Source organism: Microtus ochrogaster, unplaced genomic scaffold (assembly GCF_000317375.1).
Source record: "Microtus ochrogaster isolate Prairie Vole_2 unplaced genomic scaffold, MicOch1.0 UNK49, whole genome shotgun sequence".
NCBI classification, from domain to species: Eukaryota; Metazoa; Chordata; class Mammalia; order Rodentia; family Cricetidae; genus Microtus; species Microtus ochrogaster.
The window spans coordinates 201,532-210,902 of NW_004949147.1; the positions used below are offsets into that span (position 1 = coordinate 201,532).

The 9,371-nt window shown below is 46.4% G+C and overlaps 1 protein-coding gene across 2 annotated transcripts in view; it reads right to left on the reverse strand.

Moving 5' to 3' along the window:
- Positions 1 to 9,371, reverse strand: part of Ppcdc (phosphopantothenoylcysteine decarboxylase) — a 54,126-nt gene that overhangs the window by 13,513 nt on the left and 31,242 nt on the right. The gene's annotated exons all lie outside the window — the stretch shown is intronic.

The following is a 9,371-nucleotide window of genomic DNA, read 5'->3' on the forward strand; positions in this document are numbered from 1 at the left end:
AGAGAGAGAGAGAGAGAGAGAGAGAGAGAGACAAAGAGAAAGAGAGAGAGAAGGAGGAAAAGGTTTAGAGGGAGAAGGCAAAAGAACATCCTTTTCTAAGTTTTCAGCTTTCGATCAGCAAGTCCAGAAGCAGCTCCCTATGCCTGTATTAAGGAAGGGATTGATGGAGATTTGGAAAGCCCCTAGAGAACCACTGGATGGGGATTCTGGTTGCCATGACAACCACTCTTGTATTCTGAGGGTTGGAACACACTGTACTACCTCTGGTTTGGGAAGAGGGGCTGAGGGTTTGACTTGACTATACTGGCAGCCAGTGATTTGATCACCATGTTTAGTTAATGCACTGCCATGCAAACCAAGGAGATTTGGTCGAGCCAAACATGGTAGCTCTCCCTTGTAATGCCAGCATTTGGGATGCTGAAGCAGAATTGTTTGGAGTTGAGGCCAGGTGGGGCTGCAGAGCAAATCCTGGCCTCAAACAACAACCAAACAAATGGAAACCAAAACAACCAATGTAACATTTAAACATGGAAAACCAGAAAATGGTTGATACCTTCAAGTGAATTAGGTGTGGAGGGATTTCATGGAACTTTAGATGGAAAATGTTTTCCCACACTTGGCCAAACCCATATCCTTGGAGTTCAGTCTCTAGCTCTTCCTTCCTTCCTTCTTTTCTTCCTTTTCCTTCCTTCTTTCCTTCTTTCCTTCCTTCCTTCCTTCCTTCCTTTCTTCCTCCCTCCCTCCCTCCCTTCCTCCCTTCCTTCCTTTTTGTTTCTTTTTTGAGATAGGGTCTCTCTATGTAGCCCCAGCTGATCTGGAACTCTCTATCTATATCAGACTGGCCTCAAACTCACAGAGATTCACCTGAGATTAAAGGCATGTGCCACAATCCTTGGTCACCTTTCTAAATTTGCTGGATTAGGGTATCTCTCAGATTGTTTTTCTTTGAAAACCAACCTAAGATAGTCTTGTGAGTTTAGGCAAAGAGGAAGGACTCGGAGGCAGAAGATGCAGAAGTTGGCACTGTGTTCACACTGCCTGTCAAAGTGACTGAAAGGGAAGAGGAGCCATTTTCCCTCCTTTAGCAAAACCCTGTTCTGATGACTTTATTTCTGATAGGCTAGGCAGTCATGCCATTTTGTAAAGCACCTCCATTTTGGCTGAACTGTGACAATTCCAGTAGCTACAGTGATTTGCTTTTTACAACTAAAGTAACTTGTTCCTCTAGATTCTCGCCTTTCCTGCTCCTCTGACCCCAGATACCTGTCAGCCAGGAAAGATGTTACCAATCCTCTAACATTCTCTATCTGAGCACTTACTGGTTACACCTAGCAACGGCCAACAACAAACCAAAGAAATAAAAAAAAAAAAGATTCAATCTACTTCCTGCTGCTCGTAGCCCGGTCTGCACACAGCCACACTCCCTGTCGTGATGATCATGGACCAAGCCTCTGAAGCTGTAAGCAAGGCCCCAGTTAAATGCTTTCTTTTATAAGAGTTGCCTTGTTCATGGTGTCTCTTCACAGCAATAGAACAGTAGTTTAAGATCTTAATTGGCTTTGTTTTGTTTGCTGGAAACAGTTGACATTGTCTTTCTGTAACCACTTTGGTGGGAAGGAAGGTATTCTAAAGAGAGACATTTACACCCTTCCCTTTAGCTATCAGACTGCTGAAACAATGGACCCCCAAAACTGGAATAGCCCAGGAGTCCTAAGGCTGGGAGAAGAGAAGGGCTTCAGCCAGTGCCTTTCAGAGGAAGACATGCCTCATCCTGGAAGAGGTTGCGCACAGTCTGGCTGCTTCGTCAGACCACCTTGCAGGGAAGACTGGAGCTGGGTCAACACAGGGGGGACACTAACCTGATCAGGACTGTTTAGCTGTGCACACCTGTCACCTTCTATTTAGATCCAAACCCAATGCCAGGTCCAAAGATGGCCTGGTGAAGGCCACTGGGCCTCTGTGTTTCCCTCAGAGTGGCCACATTTCCAGGCTCTTCACTGTTCTGTGTCTCTTTGATTAGCCTATGAAGATGGATGTCCCCTACCACCATGCACCTCTCAGCCCTGACAAGACAATAGAATCGGTGCTCAGCCTTTCTCAGCTCAGGTCCAGCCTGTGTGAGCACTGCCACCCGTTCCTCCTCTCCTTGTGACTGGGTGGCCAGGTCTGTTTTACGGTTCTGTCACTATGCTCAGATCCACAACCCGCTGCCTAATCTCCCTGTATTCCAAATGGACTAGAAAACAGACATTGCCAGCAGAAGATAAGTTCAGTTACAGTTTGGCCAAACTAGGGAGACACAGATCCCCATTTCTCCCCAGCATGCCCCATGGCAGTCTTAAAATTCATGGAAAGTCAGGAGACAAAAGCCAGATGACACATAGATTTCGTTGTGAGTCAGTTGAATAGGTTCTTCCTGGAAAAAGATGACTCCGGGCATCTCCTTCTTCAGCATGGAGGGGCTGCACGCTAGACTGCTGGGTGTACGAGTCCCTCTGAGCACCTCAGATTCTTACCTATAAAAATGGGGTCAGCAGGGCTGGAGAGATGGCTTGGCAGTTAAGAGCACTGACTGCTCCTCCAGAGGACCCGGGTTCAATTTCCAGCACCCACATGGCAGCTCACAACTGTAACTCCAGTTTCAGGGAATCTGACACCTTCCCACCAATGCACATAAAATAAAGTTAAATAAATCATACAAATATTCTTATTTAAAACTATTAAAAATGACGTTAACAGTGCTTAGCTTGAAGGATAAGCATTGTTGGGAGGCCTGAGCAAACACAGTTTCCTCAGGCCAGGTTCCAGATAAGCCTAAGTTCCCTTCCAGCACTTTCTCTCCCTTGCCCCCATCATGCCAGGTCCCTCGTCACGGCTCTGCTTCTGGCCTACCAGGAGAATGGTTTCTCAACATATTCAAGTGACCTGTGAAGTCCCAAGCCCGGACTTGACCAGGCTCTCTCCCAAGGGCAAGAAGTGATCTTGGCCCCATTCTTAATTTGCAGAGGAGGCCCTGGGGTGCCCTTGCCTCTCCATGCATGTGTCCATGAGTTTCTGCCCACCCCGACTGATTTAACATACAGCATGGCAGCTGGGAAGCTCTTAGCTGGGAACTTGTTTAGCCCATGTAGATGGAAGGCCTCTTTGAACTCCCCTTCTTCTTCTAGGAATGTCGAAGGACTAAAGGGAACCTGCTGGGTCTCCAGTACCCAGGGACCTGCTATCTGGGCTAGCAGGCAAAAGGTTACCACCTAATCTCAGCAAGGAACACCACCCTATGAAAGCCCATGGCAGCAAGGGGTGGCACGCGCCCAGATCACACCTGCATCAGCTGTGAGTCTCCCAAAGGCTCAGATTTCCCCTTGGCTCGCTGCCCTCACACCCACCTGTTACCAACATTCCTTTGCTATAAGAGACTGGCAGTTCTTCTGGCCCAGTCTTTTAGTGTCTTTGCTTTGTCCCAGGTGGTACCAAGGCCGGCTAGATCATCAGAGACTGTTCAGTCCATCAGTGTACACAACCTTCCAGTCTCTAGGATCTGACTCCAAGGTGCTTTGTTTCAAACCGACTGCATCTGGGGGCTTGAAGTTGCCCTCAAAACTACAATATTTCTGTGAGGGAAACTATGGAAGGAAAGGTAATGAAGGAGCTATTGAATCAATAATGCTTTTTAATTTTTTATTAATTATTTTTAAAAGAAAAGTAGACCTGCTGAGCATGATAGTACATGACCAGAATCCCAGAACTTTTGGGAGCAGAGGCAGGAGGTTCCTTGCAAGTTTAAGACCAATCTGGTCAGCAAAGCAAGTTCCAAGCCATCCAGGCTACATAGTTAGACCCTGTAGTGGTTTGAAAGAAAATGACTCCCAAAGGGAGTGGCACAATTAGGAGGTGTGGCCTTGTTGGAATAAGTATAGTCCTGTTGGAGGAACTGTGTCACTGTGGAGGTGGGCTTTGAGACCTCTTTTGCTCACACTTCACCCAGCATTTCAGTTCACTTCCTGTCTGTCTGCATGATATAGAATTCTCAGCTATCTCTTCAGCACCATGTCTTCCTGCACGCCACCATGCTCCCAGCCACCAGGCTCCCCAGCCATAACGATAATGGACCAAACCTCTGAAACTGTATGCCGCCACCATAATTAAATGTTTTCCTTTATAAGAGTTGTGGTGGTCACAGTGACTTTTCATAGCAGTAAAAGCCCTAAGACAGATCCTGTCTCAATAAACATAAAATGAGGAGGAAGAATGAGAAGAGAAGGAGGAGGAGGAGGCAGCAAAGACATGTTGTCACATACAGTGCCTCATTTAGATGTGTTAAGTCTTGGGAACTTAACTCTCTTACACTCCCCTACTAATGGAGCCTCAGGGCTTACTTGGAGGTCCGAGCAAAGATGCACAGCCACTCAGATCCCCCTGACCCGAGAATGGTCCTCCTTTCTTGGGGAAGATCTTTGTCTTCCACAGAACACGCAACTCTGGAAGGAACTCACCTGAACAGTGAAGGAGGAAGGGGACACTTGCCTAATCATTCGGTGATGCTTAAATTTGGTGGTCAGCTTGACTGCTATCTGGGATGGGCTAAAACCCAAGCAGCTGGGCACACCTGTGAGGGCTTTTCTTGACTAGATCATTTGATATGGGATGACCACCCTAAATCTGGGCCACACCCTCTGGTGGCAGCTCACATAAAAGCAAATGAACGAATTTTGCTTTTTTTTTTGTCATTCTTGCTGTCAAGAGCATCCATCCTGCTGCTGAGGCATCCCTTCCTGGTACTGAAACCTTCTTCAGGATGCTGAGGCATCCCTTCCTGGTATTCAGGATGCTGAGGCATCCCTTCCTGGTACTGGGACTGCTGAGACATCCAGTCTCATGAACTGAGCAACTGCTAGATTCTTGTCAGGCAATGAAGCCACTTGAATAAATCATATCTAAACATATATACATATGTTCTATCAGTTCTGGTTCTTTAGTGAACCCTGACTACCCACAGACAGACTAGTTGACTCAACCCTGGGAATCCTAGAGGTAACAAATGTGGCAGGACCCTTTTAAATAAATTACTAATTTTTTTTTTTTTTTTTTTGGTTTTTCGAGACAGGGTTTCTCTGTGGTTTTGGAGCCTGTCCTGGAACTAGCTCTTGTAGACCAGGCTAAATTACTAATTTTTGAGGCAGATAATATTTTCATTTGGCTAGAGATTTGGTAGATATTTCTAAATGTTTCCTAGAGAGACTGCTGCATCAACCTACAGTTCCTACCAGCAATGTATGAGGTTTCTGGTTCTCCACACATGGCTAATCTAAGAGCAACCTTTCATTTGAATGTAATTTGACTGATACCTCTCTCATTACAAAAATGGATAAGTAGTTTAAGCACAATTTGTATGGTTGTTTTGTTTTTACTAGGGGGCGGTTTGAGACGGTTTTTCTCTCTGGGTAGAGCTTTGACTGTTCTGGAACTCACCCTGTAGCCCAGACTGGCCTCAAATTCACAGGGATTCACCTGCCTCTGACTCTCAAATGCTGGGATTAAAGGCATGCGCCACCACCTCCCAATTATGTGGTTGTTTTTTATGTAAATGTTTTAAAAAGCCAAAGTGTACATACGAAGGTCAGAGGACAACTGTGGAAGCCAGTTCTCCCCTCCCACCATGTGTGCGTTGATCAGGCTTGGACACAAGTGCCTTTACCACCTACCCATCACAACAGCTCCCCAGACTTTTGTTTTTATTGAGGCAGGGTCTCAAAAATAACAGCTTTGGCTGTTCTAAAACAGGGTGGTCTCAAACTCACAGAAATCCTCCTGCCTCTGCCTCCCAAGTGGTGGGATTAAAGGAGTGCCCCACCACACCCAGCTCCTAGTTCTGTTTTTAAGAGAGTCTCATGTAGTCCAGGCTGATCTTCAATTCACTGTGTAGCTGGGAATGTCTCTGGACTGAATCCCCTTCCTCCACCTTCTAAGTACAGGGATCACAGGCATGCACCATCATAATGGTTTAGCACAGACTCTTTGTTGTATCACTTTTCTTGGTGATTCTAGTCAATGAACAGTTCTTCATATTTTAAACATAGAATTCTTTAAATAGGAATGTGACTCCATCCTGTAGCACTTATCTGGCATATGTAAGAACCTATCGTAGAGACAAAAGCCAAATGAGAGCTGAATTCCAATAACCAGGCCATGGCCATCTAGAATCCAGTCTCTGTAACTTACATCTCACATAGACATCCGTAGGCTGACTGCTATTGACCCATGAGACCTTACCGAAATGGCTAATCTCAAGAAAAACTTTTGTTGTAAAGTTTACTAGTTAACAAGATAACCAGAGAACTGGTCATCTTCAGAAAGGAACAGGATATGACCCCACACACAGCTGACAGTGCAATAAGCTTGGAATGACTTGCTGGGTTCTGAAAGGCACAAGACAACTGCTACTCTACAAGAGAGCCCAATCAATGCCATAGGGAAACAAAGAAAATAGACAGCAGGCAGTAAGGCACACACCTTTAATTCCAGCATTTGGGAGGCAGAGGCAGGTAGATCTGTGGTGTGGGAGATCCTTCTGCATATGTGTTGCTTTTATTGGTTAATGAATAAAGAAACTGCTTTGGCCTGTGATAGGGTAGAATAGAGCTAGATAGGAAAACTAAACTGAATGCTGGGAGAAAGTAGGCAGAGTAAGGGAGAAGCTATGTAGCCACCGCCAGAGACAGACACGCTGGAACTTTGCCAGTAAGCTACAGCCATGTGGCAATACACATATTAATAGAAATGAGTTAACCAAAGATATAAGAGCTGGTTAGCAATATACTTAAGCTACTGGCCAAATAGTATTGCAATTAATATAATTTCTGTGTGGTTATTTTGGGGCTGAGCAGCCGGGAACGAACAAGCAGCCTTCCATCAACAGATCTCTATGAGTTCAAGGCCAGCCTGGTCTACAAAGTGAGTTCCAGGACAACCAGGGCTATACAGAGAAACCCTGTCTTTTTTTTTTTTAAATATTTATTTATTATGTATACAATATTCTGTCTGTGTGTCTGCCTCCAGGCCAGAAGAGGGCGCCAGATCCCATTACAGATGGTTGTGAGCCACCATGTGGTTGCTGGGAATTGAACTCAGGATCTTTGGAAGAGCAGCCAGTGCTCTTAACCTCTGAGCCATCTCTCCAGCCCGAGAAACCCTGTCTTGAAAACAAAAACAGAAAAAAATAGACAATTACAATTCTGTGTTGTAATAAATAGGGGACACAAGAACCAGCCCAAGTGGGCCAGAGAAGGCATTGCAAAGGTGACCTAGATGGGGCAGCACATGGAGGAGGCAGCCAGGATACAAATGTCTTCCAGTCCAAGCAGCTTCACCGCAACCTCGAGGCAGTGAGTCAGCAGCTTAAGAGCCTGGTGAGTTGTGCAGAGCAGCCCAGCATAGAGGCTCCAGCCTCTTGACCAGCAGCAGCTACAGCAGCCGAGAAAGATGCAAGGGAGGCTCCCAAGCAAAATTGCATATTTCAAACCCGAATGTTTTGTTCTGCCGCACTTGCAGAATTCTGACATATTAGGAGATGAGAAAATTCCTGATGAACATTTCTACCCAAGTTGATTTCAAAAAGTCGACAGAGCCTCAGTGGTAGGAGCTGTCCTTGTCACAACCACTACAGGACCCTGATGGAGGAAGGTCATTGGTTAATTAATAAAGAAACTGCTTGGCCCTGATGGGTTAGAACATAGGTGGGTGGAGTAAACAGAACAGAATGTTGGGAGGAAGAGGAAGTGAGCTCAGATGCCATGCTCCCCTTTCCAGGGCAGACGCGATGAAGCTTGGACCCAGGATGGACGTAGGCTAGAATCTTCCCGGTAAGCGCACCTCGGTGCTACACACATTAATAGAAATGGGCCAGGCAGTGTTTAAATGAATACAGTTTGTGTGTTGTTATTTCGGGGCATAAGCTAGCCAGGCGGCTGGGAGCAGGGTGGTAGAAATGCAACCCGCAGCTCTTACTACAGGACCCCGTCCAATACATGTTCTGCCTTTCCTAGTTGACTCAGACATGTAGGGCTGCCCTGCGTCAGAGTAGGAGTGGCCAGCCACGGCTGGGACCTCTAGCTGGCTCCTGTCCATGGGGACAGCTTTTCCCTTTAGCCAAGGATGAGTCATGGCTTTCAGAGTGACAGGACAAGGTGCTTTGAAGTTCTCTGCTCTCAGCTTTTGTCTGGCTTCTGTAGCTCTGGCTGGACCAGAACTGCCATATGCCTGCCTGTGCCTCGGGAGAGCTGGGATTGATGGCATGAGTCACCGTCCCTGGCCTCCCATCATTGTTGAGACAGGGTCTTACTGTGTAGCCCTGGCTGGCCTGGAACTTGCTCCATAAACCAGGCTGGCCTTGAACTCAAAGGATCTGCCTACCTCTGTCTCCTGAGTGCTGATATTAGAGGCATGTGCCACCATGCCTGGCTCTCCCATAGCATTTTGAAGTTTGTGCTGGCTACTTTTATGTCAACTTGACACAAACCTAGAGTCATTTGGGAAGAGGGGCCCTAAGAAATTGACCCTCCCTATTGGCCTGTGATGAATCTTTAGTGCATCTTGACTGATGATTGATGTAGAAGGGCCCGGCTTACTGGGGGTGGTGCCCTAAGAAAGCAGGTTGAGCAAGTCAGGAGGAAGCCAGTGAGCAGCTTTCTTAGGCTTCAGTTCTGGCCTCCAGATTCCTGCCTGAGTTTCTGCTCTGACCTCCTTCAGTGATTGACTATAAACCGAGCTAAACCCTCCCCTTGCCACACTGTGTTTGGTTGGGTTTATCACAGCAATAGAAACCCTAAGATCCAGCTCATCTGTGGCCACTTCTGTTAGAAAGGCATTTGTCACTTAGCTGTCTCCTACACACCCTACACTAGAAGTAACCAGAGGCCACCTCTAGGAACTACTTTCCCTAAAGTGCCCAGTACAGAAACTTACAGCAAGCAAGGAGCAGAGAGGAGTTTCTCTTAAAATCGGTCTTATCATCCATGAGCAGGGTTCTGAGGTAAATAAAGGGTGAGGCAAGAGGAGGGAGGAAGTTGGAAACTACATAAAGATCTCTTGGAATTTGGTGTGGTAGGCTTTGTTCCCTATATTACGATTCTGAAACCTGTCACATGGCCTTTGGGAGTAGAGGGAGGCTGGCAAGGTGTACACACTGTAGCCTAGACAGGCCTCAAGCTTGATGTTGAGAAGTTTCTGGTTTTGTTTACCATCAGGGGCCATGCACACACTGGGCAGCAAGCTCTCTTCCATTACTACATCCTGGGATGGTGAAGTTGGTTTTTCTCTCTTTTTTTTTTTTTTTTTTTGGTGTTTTTCGAGACAGGGTTTCTCTGTGGCTTTGG